The sequence below is a fragment of the Macaca fascicularis genome, chromosome 13 (genome assembly GCF_037993035.2).
Source record: "Macaca fascicularis isolate 582-1 chromosome 13, T2T-MFA8v1.1".
Taxonomy (NCBI): Eukaryota; Metazoa; Chordata; class Mammalia; order Primates; family Cercopithecidae; genus Macaca; species Macaca fascicularis.
Window position 1 is genome coordinate 43,988,694 of NC_088387.1, and position 19,732 is coordinate 44,008,425.

The 19,732-nt window shown below is 34.5% G+C and overlaps 1 long non-coding RNA gene across 1 annotated transcript in view; it reads left to right on the plus strand.

The window, feature by feature from the left end:
• The window catches only part of LOC123568352 (uncharacterized), a 553,309-nt gene that overhangs the window by 478,120 nt on the left and 55,457 nt on the right, over positions 1–19,732 (plus strand). The window lies entirely within an intron of this gene.

The following is a 19,732-nucleotide window of genomic DNA, read 5'->3' on the forward strand; positions in this document are numbered from 1 at the left end:
TTTAAATTACTGAAAAGAATTTTGAAACTATGAAAAGTTCACTTATGACCTTTTATCACATTTACATTCACTTAATTTATTCTTAACAATTATGCTTGAATAGTTCATTAAACAAAGCTAGCCATCATCTCAAGTTAATTTTTCTCTTCATAATTTTTATATTACTGTGTGTTAGGCAAGTATCATAAAAGCAAAATCCATAAAGTTAAATACATGTAGTTTTTTAAAATAACTTAGAAGACATAGTTGTTTTTATTAAGCCAACAATTTTCAACTAGTATTACTTGTGAAAGATGTAGCCAAGTCATATGAACTAAAAGGCATTTGACCTAGGTTCTATTTTTTTGATAAAATACTTAAGTGTTTACTTTTTCTTTAAGACAATTAATTAGAAGTCTTTCATATATTTTGATAGTGAAATATCACAAACATGTGACATATATAAACATGTAGACAGAGACACTCAGATAGAGGCAAATTTCATAGCCTCTTAAATCCTTCCTCTGCCAGATTTCAAATAGTTTATCTTTTCCCTTTACACTATTCTAAACAATTGTTAGCTAGTCAACTCTTGAATTTGCACTTTCAAAAACATGACTCAGGTGGTATTTACATCCCAAAGGAACAGAACTTAGGTCCCAATACCATTATTTGCTGAGACAAAATAGGACTTAGGTAAGGGCTTAGACAAAACAAGATTGCCCAGAAAAATATCTTAAAGGTGAGGCTAGCCGTGTAAGCTTAAAGCCAATGTCTTCTCCATTATGCAGAGAGAGAGAGAGGTCTTTTTGTGTGTGAGAGACAGAGTTATACTCCATCTCCCAGGCTGAAATGCAGTGGCATTCCACAGCTCACTGCAGCCTCGATCTTCCAGGCTGTTCATGTTCTTTGCTCACTTTTTAATGGGGTTGTTTGTTTTTCTCTCGTACATTTGTTTTAGTTCTTTATAGATGCTGAATATTAGACCTTCACCAGATGCACAGTTTGCCAGTATTTTCCTGTATTCTGTAGGTTGTCTATTTACTCTGTTGCTAGTTTCTTTGTTGTGCAGAAGCTCTTAAATTTAAGTAGATTCCACTTGTCAATTTTTGCTTTTGTTGCAATTGCTTTTGATATCTTTGTCAGGAAATCTCTGCCTGCTCCTGTGTCCAGGATGGTATCACCAACATTGTCTTCCAGAGTTTTTATAGTTTTGAGTTTAATATTTAAGTCTTTAATCCATCTTGACTTGATTTTTCGTTCATAGTGTAAGGAAGGTGTCCATTTTAAATCTTCTGCATATGGCTAGCCAGTTATCCCAATAGGATTTATTGCATAGGGAGTCTTTTCCCCATTGCTTGCTTTTTTCAGCTTTGTCGAAGTTTAGATGGTCATAGGTGTCAGTCTTATGTCTACACAAAGTACATTTAACACAGAGAAGACTCCTTCAAAGAATTTGATAATCAACTTCCTGAAGGTCAAGGAAAAGGAAGGATCCTAAAAGCCACAAAAGGAAAGAGACAAATAACATACAGTGGAGCTCCAATACATATAAATGGAAACGTTACAGGCCAGGAGAGAGGGGCAAGACATATTTAAAGTGCTGAAAGTAAAATCCTTTTAGCCTAGAATAATATACCTTACAAAAATATTCTTCAGTCATGAAAGATTAATAAAGACCTTCTTAGACAAACAAAAGCTGAGGAATTTCATTAGCACTAGACCTGTCCTACAAGCGATGCTAAAGGGAGATTTTTAGTCTGAAAGAAAAAAAATGTTAATGAGCTAGAAGAAATCATTTGATAGTTAAAAACAAACAAACAAACAAACAAAAAAACTCACTGGTAATTGTAAGCACATGGGAATGCACAAAATATTATAACACTGTAATTGTTGTGTGTCAGCTACTCAAGTAGAAAGACTAAATGGTGATTTAATAAAAAATAATAACTATGATCACTTTTCAAGACACAGACAGAACAATAAGATGTAAAGAGAAGCAACAAAAAGTTAAAAAGTGGGGGAACACATTTTTACTAGTTTTTTTTTAATGTAATCAGTACTAATTTGTCATCATTCTAATATAATGGCTTATTAGATAGTATTTTAAAGCCTCATGGTAACCTCATGATAAACATACAATGTATATACAAAAAATAAGAAGTGAGAAATTAAATCATACCACCAGAGAAAATCACCTTCACTAAAAGGAAGACAAGAAGGAAATAAGGAAGAGAAGACCACACAACAACTAGAAAACAAATAACAAAGTGGCAGAAGTAAGTCTTTACTTATTAATAATGACATTGAATGTAAACAAATTAAACTCTCCAATCAAAAGGAACAGAGTGGATAAATGGAAAAAACAAACAAACAAAAAAACAAACAAAAAACACCCAATGCTGTTGCCTACAAGAACACACTTCACCTATAATGGTGTACATGGACTGAAAATAAAGAGAAAAAGATATTCCATGCCAATGGAAACAAACAAACAAACAAAAAGCAGGAGTAGCTATTCTTATATCAGGCAACATAGATTTCAAGACAAAAATTGTAGGAGAAAACCGAAGATCACTATATAATAATAAAAAAGATCAATTCAGCAAGAAGGTAAAATGATTGTGAATATAAATGCATCCAGCACTGAAGCACCCAGAATATAGAGCAAATATTATTAGATCTAAAGAGACTTTAATAAAATAATAGCTAGAGACTTCAACACCCCACTTTCAGCATTGGACAGATCTTTCAGACAGAAAATCAAGAAAGAAAAATTGGACTTAATTTGCACTATAGAATAAGTTGATCTAACAGATATTTACAGAACATTACTTCCTATGGCTGCAGAATCACATTCTTCTCAACACATAAATCATTCTCAAAGACAGACTATATGGTAGGTCAAAAGTGAATCTTAAAACATTAAAAAATGTTGAAATAATAGCAAGCATCTTCTCTGGCCACAATGCAGTGAAATTAGAAACCAAAAACAAGAGGAATTTTGGAAACTACACAAATAAGTGGAAATTAAATAATATGCTCCTGAATGACCAGTGAGTCAATGAAGAAATTAAGAAGGAACCTGAAAATTTTCTCAAAATAAATGATAATTGAAGCATGACATAAAGAACTTATGGGATACAGCAAAAGCAGTAGTAGGAGGAAAGTTTACAGCTATAAGTGCCTCCATCAAGGGAAAAACCTAAACTAATGATGCATCTTAAGGAACTAGAAAAGCAAGAGCATACAAAATCCAAAATTAGTAGGAAAAAAGAAATAATAAAGATCAGAGTAATAATACATGAAATTGAAATGAAAATACACAAGATTAATGAAACAACATGTTGGTCTTTTGAAGAGTTAAATAAAATTGACAAACCCTTACCCAGACTAATGAAGAAAAAAATAGAGAAGATAAAAATAATAAAATCAGAGATGAAAAAGGAGACATTACAACTACAACTGATACTACAGAAATTTAAAGAGTCATTAGTGGCTACTATGAGGAACTATATGCCAATAAATTGGAAATCTAGATGAAATTGACAAACCCCTAGGCACATACAACCTACCGAATTGAACCAGGAAGAAATCCTGGGACCCAATAATTTCACTGCTGAATTTTACAAAACATTTAAAGAGGAACTAACAGCAATCCTACTCAATCAACTACAGATTTAAAAAATCTTAAGAAAACACACAAAAAATGAAAAAAAATTCCATGTTCCTGGATTAGAAGAATTAATATTGTTAAAATGTTCACAATGCCCAACAATTTACAGATTCAATGCAATCCCTATCAAAATACCAATGATATTTTTCACAGAAATAGAAAAAAACCCTAAAATTTATATGAAACCATAAAAGACTCAGAATAACCAAAACTATTCTGAGCAAAAAGAATAAATTTGGGGGAATCACATTACCTGACTTCAATTATACTACAGTGCTATAGTAACCAAAACAGCATGGTACTAGCATAAAAGCGGACTCAGTACAGTGGAAGAGAATAGAAAACCCAGAAACAAATCCACACATCTACAGTGATCCATGTTTAAAAAGGGTGTCAAGAACATATACTGGGGTAAAGACAGTCTCTTCAATAAATGATGCTGAGAAAACTGTATATCCATATGCAGAAGAATGAAACTAGCCCCTTGTCTCTTGTCATATGCAAAACTCAAATAAAACTAGATTGAAGACTTAAATCTAAGACCCCAACCTATAAAACTACTAAAGAAAAACATTGGAGAAACTCTCCAAGACGTTTGACTGGGCATAGCTTTCTTGAGTAATAACCCCAAAGCATAAGCAACCAAAGTAAAAATGGACAAATGGGATCACACTAAGTTAAAAAGCCTTCTGCACAGCAAAGTAAACAATCAAGAAAGTGAAGAGACAATCCACATAATGGGAGAAAATGTTTCCAAGCTAACCATTTGATAAGAGGTTAATAACCAAAACATCTAATAATCTGATTTAAAATGGGCAAAAGATCTGAATAGACATTTATCAAAAGAAGACATGCAAATGGAATAAAGTTATAATCACTGATTATCAGAGAAGTGCAAACTAAACTACAATGAGATATTGTCTCACCTCGGTTAAAATGGCTTTTATTGAAAAGACAGACAATAACAAATGCTGGAAAGGTTGTGGAGAAAGGCAGCCCTCGTACATTGTTGGTGGGAATGTAAATTGGTACAACCACCATAGAAAACAGTTTGGAGGTTCTTCAAAAAACTAAAAATATAGCTACCATATGATCCAGCAATCCTACTGCTAAGTACATACCAAAAAGAAAGAAAATCAGCATATCAAACATACATCTGCACTCTCATATTTGTTGCAGCACTGTTCACGATAGCAAAGATTTGGAAGAACCTAAGTGTCTGTGAATAGATGAATGAATAAAGAAAATGTGGTACATATATACAATGGAGTAGTATTCAACCATAAGAAAGAATGAGATCCTGTCATTTTCAAAAACATGGAAGGAAGTGGAGGTCATTGTGTTAGGTGAAATAAGCCAGGCACAGAAAGACAAACATTGCATGTACTCACTTATTTGTGCAATCTAAAACTCAAAACAATTGAACTCCTTGAGATATAGTAGAAGGATGGTTATCAGAGGCTGGGAAGGGCAGTCAGGGGCAGTAAGAGGGAGGTGAGAATTGTTAATAGGTACATAAAAATGCTTAGAAAGAATGAATAAAACTTTGTATTTGATAGCACATGGTTACTATAGTCAATAGTAATTTAATTGTACATTTTAAAATAACTAATAGAGTATAATTAGTTTTTTTAAACACAGATAATAAATGTTTGAGAGGAGGATACACCATTTCCCAATATGTAATTATTATGCATTGTATGTTTGTATCAAAATATCTAATGTGCCTCATAAATATATATACCTATGATACCCACAGAGATTAAAAGTAAAACATTAGAAAAAATAAAACAAACAAACAATTAAAAAATATATTTCTTATAGTTCTAGAGGCTGGGAAGTCCAGTATCAAGGTGGTGGCATCTTGTAAGGGCCAACTTGCTTTGTCATTCCATGGTGGAAAACCAAAGAATAAGAGGGGACAAAAGGAAGAAGAGAAGGGGGCCAAATTTATCCTTTTATCAAGAATATACTCTTCCAAAACTCATCCACTTCTGTCCTGTAATAATGGCATTATTCCATTCGTAAGGGCAGAAGCGTCATTAATCACCTCTTTAAAGTTCCTACCTCTTAACACTGTTGCATTGGAGATTAAGAGGATTGGGGACACATTCAAACCACAGCAGTATTCAAGTACAATAAAAGAGGTACAAATCTATATTCATGAAAGTTTCTACTAGCTAGTAACAGTATTTACTTTAAGCAAAACAATTGTGTGTGTGTGTGTGTATAATTATATATATATATATATAATGTCTTTGACATGTATGCGAATTATTCTTTTAAGACTTTATTCAAATCATTAGAAAGAATAAAGACATAGTATTTTCTCACACAACAGGGTGACTACACTCAAAAATAATTTAATTGTAAATATAAAAATAAATAGAAAATATAATTAGATTGTAACAAAAAGGATACATGCTTGAGGTGTTGGGTATTCCATTTACCCTGATATGATTATTATGCAGGCAAAACTGTATCACAGTATCTCATGTTACCCATAAACATATACAACTAGTGTGTACTCACAAAAATAAAAAATAAAAGTTAAAAAAAAATCAGGTCTCCTACAGAGAACAGGTGGTCATCCTCAAAGAGAATGTGAAATATCCCCCTTAATAAGGGAATAATCCATTGATCAAAAGACAAAGAATTTCTTCAGGAAATAAGACTTGGTTAGAGTATGAATGTTTGCAAAGAGAGAATATCAGAAAGACAATGTTTTGTCTAAAGTAAAGATTTTTCTTATGAACAGTGTAGGAGTAGAAGTGGGAAGAAATAATTTAATAGCAATGTTATTTTCTTCTTGGTGATGAGAATCTTCCTTGAGAAGATCGAATAGAAGTGATGGATCTCCAACAGACTTTCTCACAGACATGCTTATGTCCTGCATCAACTTGATCATGGTAAGAAAAATAGTTTCTATTTTTACAAAGTAAATGTTTGAGAAGGACATACTTTGCCTCTGTAGATTACTTATTATAAATGATCCTGGATTTATAGATGTATAGAACATAACTGTCTAGAGAATGGGAAGTTATCCAGTACGCACTTTGTAGTCATACAACTAACAGAGTGTAACACTGGCAAGCCCCGAAATTGAAAAGCTTCTCTTGTGAACTATGTTTTTTGAACACATCATTCAGAAACTTAATCTGTTAATCCAATAACAAGCAGTGTTCTAATGTAAGAAAAAAAAATTATTGGGAACTGTGGTTAATAGTTGCCTGCTCCTCCAGAGCATAGATTTTGATTGGTTTTTGTTTGAATCTCTGAATTATTAATCAAGTGTGGTATCAGGTGAGAATTATCATTCCTATGAGCCTGCTTTAACAGTTTAAACCTTTGTGTTAACACAGACGGTTACAACATATTTGTTATTTTAGCATCATTGATTACCATTCACCATGCATATTCATATGGACATGGATCACGGGTAAAATACTCTTTCAATGTCCCACCCAAATCAAAATCAGAATTCCTAGATTTCAAAAATTTTGTTGCAAGATCTCAAGCAATTAATAAGCCCCATAAAGTTTTATAACTGCTATCATGGGCTGCATTTTTAAAAGAACTTCAGTTGGTTTGTAATGGTTTCATCCAAAATATAGTTTGTACCAGAAATTTTATATGCCAGATACTGTAGAGTAACAGGGTTCACTAAGAGAGGAGTTTGTAATATTGTATACCACAGGAGGTGACTGACAGTAAATGATTTTAATATAGGATAGTCACATCGAGGATTTAACTGATTTTTCAAAAAGAAGAATCTAAGCATGCCATCTAATGTTTATTTTAAACTTTTAAATACTTTAAATATTGAAAAATGACCCCTTTTTTTAATAGAGAACTTAATGCAGATCAAAATTCCTGAATGTAGAGATTATAAATGTTTAAATTTTCTAGCTTTGGAAATAGTCTTTTACTTCTTGACATCTTTCCAAAAAATTCTATGACAGTGGCAGTATTTATCAACCTTATAAAAATCACATATTTAAAAATCTAGCGATCTCGTGCAGTATCTTACTTGAATAGTCTCCATTTAAATGCAAATTTTAGGTTCTTTCTGTCATAAAAAGGATTTTTCAATAAAAAAGAGGTGTATGTTTTTTAATGCTAATGGACTGTTTATTCCACTACATGACTTGGCATTAATACCCAAGCACAGGAGGTTGGTCCTTGGAAGGGGATAAAAAAGATAGATGCACAGGAAAATCACATAAATCTTTTTGGGGATGGGGGCAGATTTACTAATGACATATGAAAAAGTTTTTAAAGAGGAATTTGAAAATGGTCTCTGTTAGAAAACTTAATTCTCTTTTATAATAAAATATAAAGTAAAATAGTCTCACTGGCTGCAATTTCCTGTAGGGGAAAGGATTTGCCGTTTTATAAATCTTTTGATGACAGTATAAAGAGATAGATACCACTGGAGTCTGCTGAGTTCAAAATTTAAGCAATGTCTTTCCTTTTTCCTAATAGCCTGTAGTTTTTAAATGAAGAGTGTTTAATAGGTATTGAATAAGTGTTTACAGCAGGTCCCTTATGCAAAAGGCACCGTGGTAGTCAGCATGACGGGATGGTCAGCTCCAGCTTTGCTTTCTCTAGTTCTATTCAGTTGAGTAAATATATGCCTCACAGATTTAGGAACTATTCCAATTCCTGCACCAATTCTAACTAAGCAGGTAATTGGAGCAGTACCTGAGTCTTCCCACTTTAAATATACTATGAGAGATATAACATAAAGATGATTACCACCAAGACAAGGCAAAAATGTCATAAGTAATCAATACGCAGAGAAAAGACAGGAAGAAAAATGATGTTGGCTTCAGGAAACTAGTATCATTTAAATCTTGAAGAGAGGCAAAGACGTATATGAGGAAATGGTGAAAAAAGTGCATTTTCCATCTGGAAAAGTTAAACAAATAAAAAGACACTAAACTAAATATTAAAAAGTTTTACTTTGTACAGTAATTTTAAAGCAATATAAGATACGGAACCAGTAAAATAAAAGTTTGTTTGAGGTCAAATTGTGGAGGGCCTCAGGTTGCAATGGACTTAATTGTAATTTGAGGGGTAATAAATTAAAAACTATAAAAGGCTTCTATAGAGAAAATGCAGATATCAGAACTATATCACTTGGAAAACTTAGTAATTCAATCCTGATCACATTATTCAATGTATTTTTGTTCTGCTTTCTAATGTTGATAGCATTTATTATTATACAAAAAGAAGAAGACTGTTTCCAACTCACTCTAGCTTCAAGAAAGCACTAAATTTAAGTCAAGGCTAAGAAAGTGATTTTGTGAGTCAAAAGCTGGATTCTGCACTGTAGTAGCCTCATGTGCTTACATTTTTTTAATACCAAGTTGACTCTCCAATAAAATGTTCCCTCCCAGTTTCCTGGTGTATAACAATGGTTTGGCTAAGGTTCTCAATTGAAAATTTCTATGGATTGGCAATTTAGATCAGCTCTGCTTTGGGTCTTCAGAACAGACCTCTCTTTCCCTTTTTATCTTTGCCTCTCTCTCTGTGTGTCTTAGATTCATTATCGCCTTCAACAGGTTGGCATAAGTACATACAATGAGACAAGGGATCTGAGAGGCAAATCATATCAGATCGACTAAGTTAAAAACTAGTTTTAGTTACAACTGAAATTCTGTAGGTAAGGTCTTCAGATTACCAAACAAAAACAAAAACAAAAACAAAAACAAAAAACCCAACAAACTGGCATTTGTATTAGGACAGAATTTGAAAATAAAACCTGAATGTCAGGAATTATTTCTAAAGCAGGATTAGTTAGGCAGAGCCAGTTGTATCTCAGGAAAAGTTAGGAGGTTTAGGTTTTCTTTCATTTCCCAATCCCTCATCTTTTCATCTCCACCCATGAAACTGTTTACTAGAGGCAGAGCAAAGGCATCTGAAAATAGAAATAATTTTATGAAGTAGCCTTATAAGTTTTCTTAAATAAGATTTTCAGTAAAATTATTATTTCATATGATGAGTGTTCACTTTTCAACTGCTCCTACAGTGATTTGTTCGTTTGATTGTTTCTTTTCTTTGATTTGTATATTTCTGTGCTATTTTCAATGAGAATCTTGAGGGGGTTAAGAGAGATGTGCTTAACAGTATATGCACAAACAAGAGCAGAGGCTTTTGAATGGTACTTGGAGAACAATGTGGAGATGTTTCAAAGGTAGCAGTATTTCAAATGGAAGAGGAAAGCAATCATGATTAAAGAATTCACTCCTTAGGTAACTATTTTTTTTTTTTTCTATTAGTATTAACAATGCTTTTGAAATTAGAGCCAACATTTTGGGGAAAAAAATTAATGGAAGATCAGGAGTAGAGGGATACTAAGGGTCATTTGAGGGCTTGGAAAAAATACTTATTGTGATACAGGAAAAAAAAAAAGCTTCCATGTCTAAGAGGAGGTAAGAATAGTACTCATAAAAGTTCCTGTTTGTATTAGTCAGGGTTTTCTAGAGGTACAGAACTAGGAGCATATATGCATATATGAAAGGGAGTTTATTAAGGAAAATTAACTCACACAATCATAAGGTAAAGTCCCACAATAGGCCGTCTGCAAGCTGAGGAGCAAGGAAGCCCGTGGTGGATCAGTCTGAGTCCCAAAACCTCAAAAGTAGGGAGGTCAACAGTGTAACCTTTAGTCTATGGCCAAAGGTCTGAGAGCCCTTGGCAAACCAGTGGTGTAAGTCCAAGAGTCCCAAAGCTGAAGAATTTAAGTCTGATGTTCGAGGGCAGGAAGCATCCAGTATGGGAGAAAGATGAAGGCCGGAAGACTCAGCAAGGCTAGTCCTTCCATTTTCTTCCACCTGCTTTCTCCTAGCAGCACTGGCACCTGGTTAGATGGTGCCCACCCAGAGTGAAGGGGGTCTGCCTTTCCCAGTCCACTGACTCAAAGTTAATCTTCTTTGGCAACACCCCCATAGACATACCCAGGAATGAAACTTTGCGCCCTTCAAGCCTATCAAGTTGACACTTAATATTAACCATCACACTGTTGAAGGCGCAAAGGCAGGAAAGATGTTGCTAAGACTCATTCTTCATAAGTCATCATTAGAGAATATTTTACTTACATAATTCAGAGATTTAAATGTAAAGTGTAGCCTTCAGATCTTAAATTCATAACACCAATCCTGGGAAACTAGAAGATTAAAAAAGAGAGGGTACTCAAAACAGGTATTGCTGTTGAAAATTCTACAATGCCTACGTTGGGTAGTAAAATTGTATTCTAACACAAGACATCAAACTAATGAGAACAACCTTGCAGAACACCAATTAAAGAATTTTTGTCCAAGCCATAAAAGACTAATTTTTCTGGAGTAAATTTGTATGAGCGCACTATGCATTTACTTTGTTGACAAACTAAATTTAGCAGCAAAGATAGCAATCTCTTAGAATTTTAGCTGTACAGATGACATGAAGGAAATCTGAAAATGGTAAGACATTACCATATAGAAGCTTGGCTGGCTGGGAGCAGTGGCTTACACCTGTAATTCCAGCACTTTGGGAGGCTAAGGTGAGAGGATCATGGAGCCTGGGGATTTCAGACAACTCTGTACAACAGAGCAAGGCCCAGCCTCTACTAAAAACAAAAAAAATTACCTGGACATTGTGGAACATACCTGTTGTCCCAGCTACTTGGTAAGCCGAAGCAGGAGTATCACTTGAGCCAAGGACTTCAAAGATGCAGTGAGCTATGATTGTACCACTGCACTCCACCTAGGCAACAGAATGAACCCTGTCTCAAAAAGAAAAAAGAAAAGAAAATAAGGCAGGCAGGAAAAGAAAGAAAGAAAGAAAGAAAGAAAGAAAGAAAGAAAGAAAGAAAGAAAGAAAGAAAGAAAGAAAGAAAGAAAGAAAGAAAGAAAGAAAGAAAGAAAGAAAGAAGAAAGAGAGAGAGAGAGAGAGAAAGAGAAAGAAAGAAAGAAAGAAAGAAAGAAAGAAAGAAAGAAAGAAAGAAAGAAAGAAAGAAAGAAAGAAAGAAAGAAGAGAGGGAAGGAAGGAAGGAGGGAGGGAAGAAGGAAGGAAAGAAAGAAGGAAGGAAGGAAGGAAGGAAGAAAGAAAGAAAGAAAGAAAGAAAGAAAGAAAGAAAGAAAAAGAAAGAAAGAAAGAAAGAAAGAAAAGGAGGGAGGGGAGGAAGGATGGAAGGGAGGGGACAGGGAGGAAAGAAGGAAAGGTGGAAAGAAAATAAAGAAGAAAGAAAGAAGAGAGGGAGGGAGGGAGGAAGGAAGGAAGGAAAGAAGGGAGGGAGGGAGAAAGAAAAGAAAGAAAAGAAGAAAGAGAAAGAAAGAGAGGAAGGAAGGAAAGAAGGAAGGGGAGGGAGGGAAGGAAGGAAGGAAGGAAGGAAGGAAGGAAGGAAGGAAGGAAGGAAGGAAGGAAGGAGTTGGCTATATCTTTTAAGTACAGATGCAGATTGTAACCACTTTTATATTTCTTTTGCCACTTCTACTGAAAGGAAGAGGAGGAAACTAAGGGAACTTGGATAGGTAACCTAAGTTTTTTACTTACTTATTTGCGAAAATTCACACAGACTATGAGTACTTACTTTGCTCCTTATTTTTGCAAAGTATATTCTCATGTTGGAAAAAAATAAACACAAAGGTAGTTCTAATAATTATTCTCATGACCATTATTACTATATATTCCATTCAGATTTCTTACACTATTTAGTCTTAGATTTTCTATCCTATTTCTATTTTTTAAAAGTCTCTTGAACTTCATTTTCTTCCAAGTTTATTGGTTTCTATGGTACTGAGTATTATACTGTGATTATTTCAGTTGAAACATATTCACTTTAAATGTTTTGCTCTAATTTTTAGTACAAACCTATTTACAAGGAGTTTGGCTCTACTTCACCTTCAGAATAAATAATACTACCATCTTGATTTCTTCACTAAACAGTGCCACTTAAAACTAAAATATTTTTCAGTCATAATATTGAGGGCTTGTGGAAAAGAATACTTTCAGTTTCCACTACATCTGGAGTACTGTGTGAATGGAATCATACAGATTATAAAGTATGGTATTAGAATTAATTTTATTACACCAGCACTCAATTTTAACTTGAGAACACTCTGTGTTATGTAGGGGAAAAGGTCAGTCTATGCAAAGTCTATAAATGAATATAAAAATATGAGAGAATAAAACAGCTCCAAAATTATTGTGTGCATCAAGTTAATATGTTTCCTATTGAAGAAGATGCTAAGTAAAATTGCTGAGTAGCTCCTCAAAAGAAAATAATAATCTGCTCATCATCTTGTTCAGTCTTCCAAAAGAAAATTATCATTAAAACAATAATGAAGTTATTACTTTCATATGCCTTGAAATAAAATAATTAACATACATGTTAAATTGTAATAAAATATTTTTTAAAAAATCTTAAACTTGGTATATAAAAACAAAATAGCAATATTTTATTATCTGTGTTTTTTAACTAGAATATTACTGGGAAAGACAGGCAATTATTGTTTCATTGCACTTTCTTATGCCTGATTAAGGAAGAATTGCATTTTACACGTAACTGAAAAACAAAATCAATTACACATAACAAAGTCCAAAGCAACAGAATGTTAAAAGAGTCACTTCTACATATTGTATCTTTTATTAAATTAGAGGTTAACATATAAATATTGGTATATATAGGTATATTTGGCTCTATAAACAGATCTCCATTTTGCATTACCCCAGATGATCTCAGCCTTACCTGACCTCTGGTCTATGCTACTTGCTTTGGTGCTGGGTTAGAGGTCATTCCCAAGGTCATAATGGCCTTTGCTGATGTGATTCAGCATGAAAATGAGAATGTCACTAGTGAGCAGACCATGTCGTTCATCTGAAAAAGAAGATGCATCCGTAATGCCTCTCCTTCTGTTTTCCTTCTTCACTTTCCCCAAGCTTCCACTACTTTTGTTTTTCCCTCAGTCTGTCTTCCCAGGATTGTACCTTCTAATAAAGTGTTAGTTTCAAAATTTACCTCATGATTTGTTTCCTGGGAAACGCTTTAAAGAAAAACTGCATAATCTACTATTTTCCCTTAAATATCTTCTTGACAGGAAATGCAAAGTGTCTATAAAATGCTTTATCATTTCATAGCACTAAATTACAATTTTTAAAATAATTTTGGCACCTTTGTTTATATCACCTGTGAGGGATTAAAAAAAGGTAGAGCAGTATCAGCCTGTGAGCGACACACTTTCTAAAGAATTTCATTCTATCTTGACTTGAATATATAAGTAAACAGCATTTTGAGATGGTTTGCTTTTATATACAGGAGAGATAGCTTTGTACTGCCCAGTACTGAAATTTCAGAGAAACTTTCTTTTTTTTTTTTTTTTTTTGAGACGGAGTCCTGCTCTGTCCCCCAGGCTGGAGTGCAACGTGCAATCTCAGCTCATTTCAATCTCTGCCTCCCGGGTTCAAGCAATTCTCTGCCTCAGCCTCCCGAGTAGCTGGGATTACAGGTGCCCACCACCACACCCGGCCAATTCCTGTAGTTTTAGTGGAGATGGGGTTTCACCATCTTGAACAGACTGGTCTTGAACTCTTGACCTTGTGATCCACCTACCTCGGCCTCTCAAAATGCTGGGATTGCAGACATGAGCCACTATGCCCAGCCAAATATTTTAATTCTCAGTTATTATTTAAACTCTGATCTTCTAGTGAAAGTTGTTGAGTAAAGAACAATTAAACATTTAATTTTTTGAGTGATTTTAAGAGAATGTAAAAAAAAAAAAAAACAAAAAAAACCCCTCTCTTATATTGAGAAGTGAAGCTGGCTGGGCTTCCGGGTTGGGTAGGCACTTGGAGAACATTTCTGTCTAGGTAAAGGATTGTAAGCACACCAGTCAGCGCTCTGTACAATGGACCAATCAGCAGAACATGGGCGAGGCCAAATAAGGGAATAAAAGCTGGCCACCCAAGCCAGCAGCGGCAACCCACTCGGGTCCTCTTTCACGCTGTGGAAGCTTTGTCCTTTTGCTCTTCATAATAAATCTTGCTGCTGCTCACTCTTTGGGTACGCACTGCCTTTATGAGCTGTAACACTCACAGCAAGAGTCTGCGGCTTCACTCCTGAAGTCAGCGAGACCACGAACCCACCAGAAGGAACCAACAACTCCGGACACATCTGAACATTTGAAGGAACAAACTCCGGACACGCCATCTTTCAGAACTGTAACACTCACCGCGAGGGTCCACGCTTCATTCTTGAAGTCAGCGAGACCAAGAACCCACCGGAAGGAACCAATTCTGGACACAATATGAGATAAAAACATGGCAGAATTTCATGTGCTACCACACCCTTGACATTATCTGAAAACAGAGCATGTCAAAACTAAAACAAACATACAAACAAAAATTATGAAGAAAAAAAAAGAAACAATAAATACAAGTGCCAAATTCTCAGGTGCTTTCAACAGCTGTTACCAGTCAAAAAGCTTAGTCTCAGAACAAGAAAAACTGAGGACAGAAAATTGGAGCATTAGGGAAGAGGCCTGAGTGTGAGATGCAACACACACCGGAAAGACAGATGACGCCCTGAATAAGAAAATCCTAAAAACAGTAACCAGGTATATTTGATTTAATCACAATAAAGCTGATTTAAAAGAATAAGCACAATTTAGGGGGATAGCCTCAATCCATGTAGTCTGGAGGTATCAAAAACCGAGAGGAAGGAAGGAGTGTCATTGGCCAGTGGATGACGAAGAAAAGAATAGGGAGATTTAGGCCACTGGAAGACATATTAAGACCACAGAGTTAGAGGATCTGCAGCTTCCTTCTTACTATACAAAAAAAGCAAATAAACCCTGCTAAAGTGCATGGACTTTGCTAGACTGACAGAAGAGTGTCAGCAATTATTTAAAACAGTTCATTATATTAAAAATTAACAAAACCAAAGTCAAGTCCTGCAGAGAACTGTTGCAGGAAAGCAGGAAAAATAAGTTAAAATAAGAAAAAATAATCATAAAACAGAAGAAAACTGTAATCTACATTTTAAACAGTTAAATATACTCAAAAATATATTAGAATATGGAAAATGACTTTCAAACAGAAATTCCAACACTCACACACACGCACACACATGCGCGCACACACACAGACACACACACACAAACAAACACATCAGGAAAAATACAAAAGAGCTGAACTCAGGAATAAAACCAATGAAAAAAGATAATCTCAGAATTGAAAGAATAACTTACAAGCTTCCCAGGGGAGAATCTAACTAAATTAAACTTAATAACGGGCATAGAAGACAATTAAGCAAACCAAGAATAGAAGATGACATAAAGAAAGAAGAAAAAAGGATCAGCAGAGAAAATATTGAAGAAGTCAAAGAAGAGATAGTATCTATCTTACGGAATTTTTTGATAAAGAAAAAGAGAACAATGGAACAAAGCTAATATTTAAAACTATATTCTAAGAACATATGCCAGAAATAGAAAAATATTAACATGTACAAATTGAAAGGGCTCAGTGGATATTTGGAAAAATTACAAGTGTGAGAATAAATACAATTTAAAAGCTGTTGTAGGCCCCTAAAACACTTTAAGCCTTGAGAGAGTAGTAACTGTAATCTCAGTCATATTTGGTTACAACTTCTGTTCTTAGATTGTAGATTAACTGACTTTCTCATTTTTCTTGTTCTGGGCAATAACTAGAGAGAAGCAAATGATGTCAGGGGCAACAACCTGCCTTTTTAATCAATGGCCCTTTTTATGTATGTTAATTCCCCTTTGTTGTCCTGCTTTGCTTAGATCAGATGACAGAAAACCTATGACTAAGAAAAATTGCTGAATGTACCCTTTCCAGAAAGAAACACTGCCTGTAACCAATCAAGTTACTATAATTATGTGTTAACCTTGTGTGAATAATACTGTAATCCTGCGAAAAATTCCTTATCTCTACCTATATAAATGAAATCTTAACTGGAACTCTGACTCCATTCCTTTAGATCTGACATTTCTGGGTGGTCCATCTTTGTAATTTGCACATTAATAAACTTTAAAAATTAGATTCTGACTTCATTATTGTACGTTGACACCAAGAGTGATGAGCTCCAAAAAATATCATAGTAAAACTATTAGATTTCAAAGATGAGAATAAGATCCTAAGAACTTGAGGCAAGAAGAACAAATAACTAAAAATGGCAAAAAAATTTACACTAGCATGCTTTTCAAAACACCCAAGCAAGGTCGCATTTTTTTAAGTCACTGAAAAAAATGTCAACCAATTTAAAATTTTTTTAAAAAAATTTTCTTAGAGAAAGAGTGTCACTCTGTCATCCAGGCTGGAGTGCATTGGCACAATCATAGCTCACTAACTGTGAATTCCTGTTCTTAAGCTATCCTCCCTCTTCAGGATCCCAAGTGGTTGGGACTACATGTGTACACTACCATGCCTGCCTATTTTGTGAAATATATTTTATAGAGATGGGGTCTTGCTGTGTTGCCCAGGCTGCTCTGGAACTTCTGGTCTCAAGTGATACTCCTGCTTCAGCTTCCCAAAGTGCTGAGATTACAGGCATGAGTCACAGTGTGTGGTCAAAAATTTGTTATTGTTCATATATTAGATTTCAAAAAAAAATGTTTCATAAGGTAAAAATAAGTATTTACAACAATAATTTCTGGTAACAATGCAAACTAGAATTAAATAATAATAGCAACAACAATAATACAAAAAGATCTATTCATTTTGAATTAAGAAAATAAATTCTAAACTACTTTAAATCAACTTCTACTTGAAAAAGGGAATACAAACTGAAATTATACACATAAAAATAAGAAAACAAAAATATTACATAACTGAATCTATGAAAAGCATTCATGATAATAAAATTTATTGAACTAAACATTTATATTGATAAAAAAGAATAAAATTTAAATAATTATATTCTTAGTTCTGAACACCAGAACATAACAACAAATTAAGTCAAAGAGAGCACAAAAAAAGAAATAATAAAGAAGCAGATATTAAAAAGGCAGATACTTTATTTTATTTATTTATTTATTTATTTTTATTATACTTTAAGTTCTGGGACACATGTGCAGAATGTGCAGGTTTGTTACATAGGTATACACGTGCCATGGTGGTTTGCTGCACTCATCAATTTATCATCTGCATTTGATACTTCTCCCTAGCTCCCCATCCCCCGACAGGCCCCAGTGTGTGATATTCCCCTCCCTGTGGCCATGTGTTCTCATTATTCAACTTTCTCTTATGAGTGAGAATATGCAGTGTTTGGTTTTCTGTTCTCTGTTAGTTTGCGAAAATGATGGTTTCCAGCTTCATCTATGTCCCTGCAAAGGACATGAACTCATCCTTTGTTATGGCTACATAGTATTCCATGTTGTATATGTGCCACATTTTCTTTATCCAGTCTATCGTTGATGGGCATTTGAGTTGGTTCCAAGTCTTTGCTATTATGAATAGTGCTGCAATAAACATATGTGCGCATGTGTCTTTATAGTAGGATGACTTATAATCCCTTGGGTGTATACCCCTTAATGGGATTGCTGGGTCAAATGGTATTTCTGGTTCTAGATCTTTGAAGAATCGCCACACTGTCTTCCACAATGCTTGAACTAATTTACATTCCCACCAACAGTGTAAAAGCATTCTGATTTCTCCACATCCTCTCTAACATCTCTTTTTTCCTGAATTTTTAATGATCACCATTCTAACTGGAGTGAGATGGTATCTTCTTGTGGTTTTGATTTGCATTTCTCTAATGACCAATGATGATGAGCTTGTTTTCATGTTTGTTGGCTGTATAAATGTCTTCTTTTAAGAAGTGTGTGTTCATATCCTTCACCCACTTTTTGATGAGGTTGTTTTTTTCTTGTAAATTCGTGTAAGTTCCTTGTAGATTCTGGATGTTAGCCCTTTGTCAGATGGCTAGATTGCAAAAATATTCCTTCATTCTGTAGGTTGCCTGTTCACTCTGATGATAGTTTCTTTTGCTGTGCAGAAGCTCTTTAGTTTAATTAGATCTCATTTGTCAATTTTGGCTTTTGTTGGCATTGCTTTTGGTGTTTTAGTCATGGAGTCTTTGCCTATGCCTATGTCCTGAGTGGTGTTTCCTAGGTTTTCCTCTATGGATTTTTTTTGTTTTAGGTCTTACATTTAAGTCTCTAATCCATCTTGAGTTAATTTTTGTATAAGATGTAAGGAAGGGGTCCAGTTTCAGTTTTTTGTATAAGGTGTAAGGAAAGGGGTCCAGTTTCAGTTTTCTGCATATGGCTATGCAGTTTTCCCAACACCATTTATTAAATAGGGAATCCTTTCTCCATTACTTGTTTTTGTCAGGTTTGTCAAAGATTAGATGGTTGTGGATGTGTGGCATTATTTATGAGGCCTCTGTTCTGTTCCGTTGGTCTATATATCTGTTTTGATACCAGTACCATGCTGTTTTGGTTACTGTAGCCTTGTAGTATAGTTTGAAGTCAGGTAGTGTGATGGTTCCAGCTTTGTTCTTTTTGCTTAGGATTGTCTTGGCTCTACAGTATCTTTTTTGGTTCCACATGAAATTGAAAGTAGTTTTTTCTAATTCTCTGAAGAAAGTCAATGTTAGTTTAATGGAAGTAGCATTGAATCTATAAATTACTTTGGGCAGTATGGCCATTTTCAAGATACTGATTTTTCCTATCCATGAGCATGGGATGTTTTTCCATTTGTTGTGTCCTCTCTTATTTCCATGAGCGTTGGTTTGCAGTTCCCCTTGAAAAGGTCCTTCACATCCCTTTCACATTGATTTTGTATCCTGAGACTTTGCTGAAGTTGCTTATCAGATTATGGAGTTTTGGGGCTGAGATGATGGGGTTTTCTAAATACACAATCATGTCATCTGCAAATAGAGACAATTTGACTTCTCTTCCCTTTTGAATACACTTTATTTCTTTCTCTTGCCTGATTGCCCTGGCCAGAATTTCCAATACTATGTTGAATAGGATTGGTGAGAGAAGGCATCCTGGTCTTCTGCCGATTTGCAAAGGGATTACTTCCAGCAGAGAATTTTAAATAAAAGATCTAATAAATTCAATCCCAGGT